Here is an 8,872-nt window from a genome sequence, read left to right as displayed (position 1 = left end):
AGCAGCAGCAACAGTAAAATTACAGCTTCATGGTAGTCGCAGCTACCAGACATTCCTGAACTACACTGACTTGATTCCTTTTTAGCCAAGGATATGTAGGCAACCTCAGAAGCTTCAAAAAATGCTTCTCACGGAGTATTCAAACGGGCAACAATCGCTCGTATACACTCACTTTATCTTTGCACAAAAACTCTTCGTGTTTCCGAGCAAAGAGGGGCAGCTGTGAGCACGTGACTTTTGCCCTATATGAATTACTCCCATAAACTCAAGAAAATAGGTTTCTTTTCATTATTTTACAATTTTGTGGTTTTCGTGGCATTTCTTGTTAATTGTTTGCATTTTGTCTGTGCATTTTAATTAATGAAAAATACAAAATATATGTGCATTTGCATTTAGGGTCCTATTTTATATTTTTAGGTTAATTAGTTAATCAATTGTGGCAAGATATGAAAGAAAATAACAAAAATATTTTATTTTGCATTTTCGGCCTTTTTAATTTTCGAATTTTATAGTTTTCTTTTAATTTAGGACTTAGTTAATTTTGGAGATTGCAATTAGTTATTAATTTTGTTTTAGAGTTAAATCAGGTTTTTATTTTTGTATTTAACAAAATCTGAAAATAAAAAAAAAGAGAAAAAGAAAAAGAAAATAAAAAGAAAAATCATCTTTAATAAAAAATCAAATTATTTGGGCCAATTCAATTTAGCTACAGGCCCAAACCATCCTTCCTCCATTAACCCGCCCAAGTTTACCCGTTCCAACCCAGCCCAGTCTCCCCAAAACCCGGTCCATCCCTTTAAAACCCAAACGACATCGTTTTTATAACGGCCAATCTAGGCCATTGATCTCCATTGATCCCATGGATGGGAACTGGGGGGGGGGGTTTGAATATATAAGTGTCTGAAAATTTACCCCCCCCCCCTCTCACTCATCTCTCTCGTTCCCCCCCTTTTCAGAGAACGAAACCCGAAATCCCACCACCAGCCGCCGCCGGAAACTCGCCCTACGGCGGCGGCGGGCGAGTCTCCAATCCCAACCAAAATTACACCACAAACCCACCTTGACCCCCTCTTTCCAAATCTCCGGTCGCTTTCCCTCAAACCCCTCTAGAACTCTTCAAATCTTAGGTCCACGGAGGCAGAACCCTAGCGCCGCCCACTTTCTCCGGTGGCGGCGCCACCTCCAAACCGCTTCAAAATTACACCACAGAACCACCCCAACCTCCTCATCCCAAATATCCACCTAGCTGCCTTCGAACACCCCTCAAACAGCTCGAATATTAAATCAAAGCATGAGCCCTAATTCCCAAAAGGTCTCAAGTTCAATGCTGCTTGAAGATTTGGGTCAATTTCGGTTTTATTCATGTGTTCTTATTAAGAACACACGATTAATATCGTAATAGGCCAGAAAATCCAAAGAAGTTGAAATTTCGATCCCTTATTTCATGCGTTGGAGTCTCTGTAGGTATTTCTTTTTCTCTTGTTGTTTTTTTTGTTAGTTTTTCTTTCTTCTTTACTTTTTCTTTTATTTTTTTTACCTTCCGTTGTCATTTGTTTCTCCCCCTTTCTTGTGGACTCTTTTGTTTCCCAGTTTCAGAGTGTCTTCTACATGCATTGTAGTTTTAAGAAAACCTTTTTCTCTAATTCAGTTTGCTAATCATTAATTCTAGTCCATTAGTTCGATTTTAAAATTATTTGAATTGTTCTGCTTTGTTTCTCCCCAGTTAGTCTGTTTGTACTTGGACTGGGGGGGGGGGGGGTGTTCATACTTTTAGGCTTAGACTGATGATTTAGGCTGGCCTTCTAAATGGGTCAGTCCAGGGTCGACTTGACCTATAACCCGTCTGAAGTTCAGGGGTAAAAATAGGCTGATTAAGGGGTAAATTGGGTAGATTACTCAAGGAATCTTTCAGTAACAACCTGAGGAAGCTTCCTAGAAGCTGGGGTGGGGGCTGTTATGTTAATTTGGTAATTTTATTAAGGGTAGTTGAGCAAAGAAGAGAATTAACTAGGTGTATCTAGGCAAAAAGGAAAATTGGAAAAGGGCCCATATGCAAAACTGAAAACTTCAGGCTGCCCTAGTCCCTTGCCTATAAAGGCACCCTAAACTTGCCTTGCAAGGCAGGCTTGGAAGAGATTTTAAGAGCCAAAAAATACAGAGAATACAAAAACGGGAAGGATTTCTACTGTTCCATTGAAAGCTTCAGTGATTTTTTTTTACTTCTAAAAAAAAACAAAATTCCTATTCTGATATTCAAAATGGATTGATGTTCGGTTGTTAAAAGCTTAGATTCAAGCTGGTTGAGGGTTAATCTTTCATTGGGGTTTGAGTTGATTTCCTGGGATTTTTTTTTGTTGAATCTGGTTGGCTTCTGCTGTTGATTACCTGCTGCTCTGTTGCTGATTCTCCTTTTTTCTATTTTTGTTCTCGAAGTCCAGGTACTCTTCTAAATTCTACAGGTGTAATTCTCAGTTTGAAGATGAAATAAAAGCTGAAAAGCATGACTACAGATCCCCTTGTCTCATCTATAGTTCTTCATGATACATATGCTCTCTATCACATGAATCACTATGTAATTAGCTAGATTATTACGTTCTGTATTTGCTTGAAGACTGTTGGCATATTGCGCTTAAGCTTAGTCAAGTCTAATGTGTTTAAATCTGTTAGTTCCAAATAGTATATATAATCATGCTTAGGAATGGATTCATGGTTGGATTGATGTTAAAGAGGCTGAGGATAAAATGTTAGTGTAGAGGTATTAGTAGAGTTCTGTGACTTGTTTAGATATGATGGTCTGGTGTTGTTTACGAAAGTATGATGGATGTATGCATCAGGTAGTTAATGTTTTGTTTAAATTAGGTTTGAGGTTATATTTAGTGTATGGTTGATAAATTCAAATAAGTGGCGACGTAAATTATGATTCTCTAATTAAGGTTTCCCATGATTTTTAATCTCTGGTGTGTAAGTGAATGTCATATGCATATGGTTAACTTGAAGTGACCCGGGAACGTGTTTCAGTTGATTTCAACCCTGGCTTTAACACCTAGCAATTGTAGGTTTAATTTTAATAATTACTCAATACCAAATTTTTTGATCTGCAATGTTTATATATTTTTTAAGAACGTTTGGATGACTTCTGCTGTAGCCTGGGTTCGACGCATGAAACCCTTTGATGCCGGTTGCACGTGATTGTTATGTTGGGCTTCCTCTATGGGCTCATTGAAAGTTTCCGTGGAGATTCACTCTTCACAACCTTTGGGTTTGGTAAATTGTTGGGCCTCACGTCAGGCCTGGCCCAAATGACAAACAAAATTGAAAACCTCGAGCCATTTAAATTCACACTTTGAGATTCAGTTTCATCTAGGGATAGACCAGCCCTTTAAGTTGTTTAGCTAGCAAGCCCTTTACTATGGAGGTGAGCCATAATAGATAATAAATAGTCTATGACCCTCGCAAACACTTTAATTAGTTATTAATGAGGAATATTCGTAGAAAAACCTTTAGGACCGTTTAATATGCTATCGCGGTTGTGGACACGTTCGCATGACATGATTACGATTATATAAAATAAAACTGGAGTATGCGTTCGTGCAACTTTGGCCAAACTTTTCTTAATAATAATAAAGCGTTATTAGTTGTGGACACGTTCGCGTGACATGATTTTTGACGCGCCAAACAAATGGGTACACGTACGCGTGACCCGTTTCAAGATAATTTTCTTAATTAAAAAGCGGTGAAAGGTAAATGCACATAAGTTTTAAAATGATTAATTAAACAATTTTAATAAGCCAAGTATGATCAAAACGACCGTGCTAGAACCATGGAACTCGGGAGTGCCTAACACCTTTTCCCGGGTTAACAAAATTCCTTACCCGGATTTCTGTGTTCGCAGACATAAATAGAGTCAAATCTTTCCTCGATTCGGGATTCTTAACCGGTGACTTGGGACACCATAAATTATCCCAAGTGGCGACTCTGAATTCAATAAATAATCCCGTTTCGATTGTCACTTTAATTGAAAAAAACTCCCTTTATTATACCCTTCCGGGGGTGTAGGTAAAGAAGGAGGTGTGACTACATTCTCCCTAGACTTTTTAACTTTCATAGAGTGTTGTACTAAGGAACTAGGTTCCCTGGGAGCTTTTTTGTCTAACTGGTTTACAGACACACTCTTATTAGTGGCAAAATCCTTTGGATTCATTTTCCTCTTTTTCCTTGACTTGACACTCCTCTTACTTTTCTGCAATGTGGATTCAAAACTCTCTTGTTGTTGAGACCTGAGAGTGGGTGATTTGGAGGAAGACTCTACAAGCTTGGAATGGTCAGGAGGTGCATGAGCGAGTTTACATGGAAGAGAATCAGGTTCATCAGAAGGTTTTTCTGAGAATATCTCATGAGCCAAGGACTCGAGGAGTGATGTGGTTTTTACATCGTCTAGGGATGGAATTTCTTCCCCCTGGTACTCAGACGAGAGATATGCTCCTTCATTCATCAGACTCTCAGCAACTATAGCCATGATGTTATGTGCTGCTTCCCTTTCTGGTGACTCCTTGAGAGTCACTGAGTCCAACATGGAGGAGTTCAGATACCGATCAGGATCATCCTCAGGGGCTTCTGACACTTGAGGAGTAACACCTCCTGAGTGTTCTTTTATAAGATCATAGGAGTGACCAGGCATAGGATTCTCAAAATGATGGTAAGCAGGGTTTATCAGAAAAGGGAAAACTGTAGGAATGGAGGAGGAACCAGGAGTGGTTAGGGTGGTAGAAGGCGTGAAATAGTAACGCTCCGGGGATGATTTCGAGGATAATAAAGAAGTGGGAGCGGTGTCAATGGTGGGGGAATGAGACAATTATTCGATCTCCATTACATGAGTACTTGGTAGGCGAGTAGAGAGAGAGAGAGATGAAGAGAAGATCCCAGCTGTACAAAGTAGATGAAGGTTCATGACTTGCTGTGAGAGAGAAAGAAAGTTTTATTGGAAGAAGGGCTAATTATGAGTGGAGAGCGAAACAGGTTTTGAATAGTTCTAAAAATGATGATAGGTTTGTGGGAAAGTGTTACCGTGCAGAGGGGATGAAAGGATTTGAAAGACAAGACATGACACGCAGACTTTGAAAAGTCGGATGATGTGGCAGTTGAGTTAATTTTGTAAAACAAAAAAATTGTTTTTGAGAGGGCATGCAGAATAAGCATATTACTACTAAACTGAGGTACAGGTGCCTGATGCCAGATCATTTTCTTTTTGAAACTGTTATAGCAGCTCCTCTCTCGCAGTTCATAACTGTACCTTTAGCTTCTTGATCGTCATGCGTGTATACCTACAACGGTATTGATGTGAGTTAGGCTTGGTCAGAAAACACTTTAGCTACCTTTACTTGACAGTGTCTTACATATCCGCCTGATGGAGGATCAGGTTCTTCATTAGACGTTTGTGACACCATTTTCACCTTGATTGATCTAGAATATTCTCTACTCGAGGCTTTGATGCAGATATCTAGAATTTGGTCTTCTGTTCTGCAATACTTTCCACAGATCAAACCATTCTTCATATTGTCCCTCAGAAGATGATCTCACCCTTCAATGTGCTTGATCCTCCTGTTTTTTTTGAAATTCTTCTTCAGTTGTTGATGAGGCCATTGAGTGTTGCTTCCTTGTCTCCCAAAAGATGAGGCATGAATCATGACATGTGCACTGTTCCAGAATTGCTTTTCTTTCCCCCAAAAAAACTGCAAAGTTACCATCATCATAGCCAACAGGATTAAAAGCACTTTCATCTGAGGGGTAGCACAGGACCAGGTCCTGAGTTCCTTTAAGGTATTTCAAACTTTTGTGGGCAGCCTTCAGGTAGGATTCCTACGGACTTACACTTTGGATTTTATTCTGGAGTGGAGATATAGAAGGGGCTAAAGAAAAAAATACTTTTTTTAAAAGATTGCACGCTTATCTAACTCTAGAATAAAAGAAGGTGATTGACTTGTCACGCAGATAGGAGCCTTTGGTTTTCTAATTTGAGACAGAAGTTTGATTAATGAGGGAGATTTGGAGGTTAATTTGATTTCCCACACTTTGTGTTCTGTTTCTTGTGGAGTGCCATGAGCTGCATCTCTACTCTTCCTTCAGCTTCAGTGGTAGTAGGTTACATACTAGGTTCTTTATGAGATGTGGAGGATGATGTTGTGTTGTCTTTCGCCAATCTCCTTCATCTTACTCATTTTATCATCCTCCCTATTTGAAGCCTCAGATATTTCCCAGACACCAGAATTGGTTCATCATATTGATCACCACCGTTTCTTTCTTGGAAAGAGAAGGTGTCTTGTTGAATACCCCATGAGCACCTCCTACCATTCGGTGTGCCCTTTGTTGGCGACTTTGAGGCCTTGTTTTGTGGATTGTACCCCAGAAGGGTTCCTTCGCTCGTCTTTTTGCATTGAGCTTCCCAAGCTGATCCTTCATGTTGTCAACAACATGGCATTTTCTTCCATTTGGCAGCTCATAGTAGGTTTTGATTCAGGAGGGACCTGATCAGACACCTGTTCTCCAAGTAGAAAGCAGTATTTACTGCTTTTGCCTAGAATTTCTTGGCGATTTCGTAGTCGATGAGCATTGTCTATGCATCATTTTCCAGTCCCGTTCTTTCTTTCAGCAATACCATTTTGCTGTGGAGTCCTTGGTGTTGAGAAATTGTGCGTGATCCCTTCTTCTCCCTTCTCTTTTTATTTACGCTTGAATCCGTTTGGCAAGAACCATTAACTCTCGAGAGTCTCCTCCTTTTGTTTTGTGAACTCACGTCCAGGTGACACCTTTTTTTTTGGACTATGGACCAGGTTCTGCTGAGTTAATTTATTCGGAGGTGAGAAGCTTGCATATACCAGTCTTTCATGCCAAGGTTCCTACTTCACTCATCTCATACCACCAGCTTGTGGCGATTCATAATCANACACTCCATATAGCCCACCACAACACTACTACCCACCACCAGATCCCCATTTTTCTGTCCATCACGCACAAACATACACTCAACCTCCTGCCCACGCACAATGGCGTGCGCCAGCTCCACAAAATACATACCCAACTCCACAAAATGCCTATCCACCCCCAAAAGCCTATCAAAAAATCCCCCTGGAACAGGTTTCCGGCCCAATCAAGCTTTCAAGAATGAGAGATTCCAGAAGAAGAAGACTTTTACTCCATTGGGAGAATCATATACTAGTCTATTCCACAAGTTGAGACAATTGGGTATGTTGAATCCGATTGAGCCTAAACTGCCAAATCCTCCCCCGAGAAATCTTGACCACTTGGTCAGTTGCGAATATTGTTCAGGTGCACCGGGGCACGATACAGAGAAATGTTGGCAATTGAAAACGGCTATTCAAGAGCTCATTGATACCAATCGGATCGAGGTTCAAACCCCAAAGGCGCCCAATATCAACCAGAATCCGTTGCCGGCCCATCATGAGACAAATATGATCGAGATAGTGCATAAGGGAGGGGAGCCTAAGAAGCCTTCACAGACCGTCATGATTCGGTCCAGTGAGGTCAGGCCGGTTGAAAAGTCAACAAGTGAGAAATCAGTGATCAGGTTGAGCGGGACAAACAGTGAACCATCTGAGGTAGTCAAGAAAGGGTCCTCAAGTGAGGTTGCAACAAAACAAGAAAAGGCAAAAGTGGTTGTGCCAGGAGTGACGAACAAGCCTGTCGTAATTGTGGAGGGTGCCCACACAGATCCCGTCATTGTCAAGCCAGGCGCTGGGAAGCGCCCAGTAACAACAGTTCCTAGTTCTGTGGTTGATCTTGATAAAGAGTTGATTGAAAGGTTCGAGAAATTGTTCGACGATGTGAACATGGTGGAAGTTGGAGAGGATTCTAGCAAGGCGGATGTGCAATTTGTCGGGCCAAGTGCAAGGATTAACAATTGGGAAGCTACTCCTCTCCCTACCCGGAAGGAGTTTTGGTAGTTTGCTTTGATTTTCTTTCAGTTTATCAGGATTATTCCAGGGTTGTAATTCAGATTCTATGATCCGTCCGTTTGGATGTATAAACCTTGTTATTTTTTGATTTCAATAAAATGCAATTTCCCTTTTTCATCATTCCTGATATTTTTATTTTTCTTTTTCTTTTCTTCCTTACACAGTTCTTTTTATGCTGGTTTCAATGACATGACATGCATGAGGAATCTTCGGCCCAGTTTTAAAAGCCAAGCTAATTCTGAAAAGTTGAAATCCCATCCCTTCGGATTGTCGCTGAAGCCGAAATTGATGATGCTGAGTGGGTCAGAAACCGCCTGAGCAATTGAGTTTGATCGATGAGAAAAGATTGGCATCAGTGTGTCATGGCCAAGTGTATCAACATAGAATGGCAAGAGCATATAATAAGAAGGTGCGTCCATGGAAGTTTGAAGTGGGTCAGCAAGTGTTGAGGCGTATCCTTCCACATCAGGCTGAGGCCAAAGGCAAGTTCGCCCCAAACTGGCAAGGGTCGTTCATCGTAACTAGAGTGTTGTCAAATGGTGCTTTGTATTGATCAGACATTGAAGGCAAGTGTGTAGAAATGGCCATCAATTCCGATGCAGTCAAGAGATACTATGTATGATTTTCTTTGGTTAAATTGTGTTTGTTTGTACTTGGCATGTTTTGAAGATTGGAATAACGAAGGCATTTTGTTCTGCTATCTAAACACTTTATCCTTTGTTACCCCTTTGAGCCTTATTTATTTTCTTTCATACCCCTCTTTCGGAATCAGTAGTAGAGATCAGAAACACAAGCGTGAAAGATAAGTAAAGGAAAAAAGAAGAAGAAAAGAAAAAGAAATGAAAGAAGAAAGAAAAAGAAAAAGAAAAAGAAAAAGGAAAAGGAAAAGAAAAAAGAAAAAC

Source organism: Nicotiana attenuata, unplaced genomic scaffold, assembly GCF_001879085.1.
Source record: "Nicotiana attenuata strain UT unplaced genomic scaffold, NIATTr2, whole genome shotgun sequence".
Lineage (NCBI taxonomy): Eukaryota > Viridiplantae > Streptophyta > Magnoliopsida > Solanales > Solanaceae > Nicotiana > Nicotiana attenuata.
The sequence above is the reverse complement of the archived record's forward strand: the minus strand, read 5'-3'. Positions refer to the sequence as shown.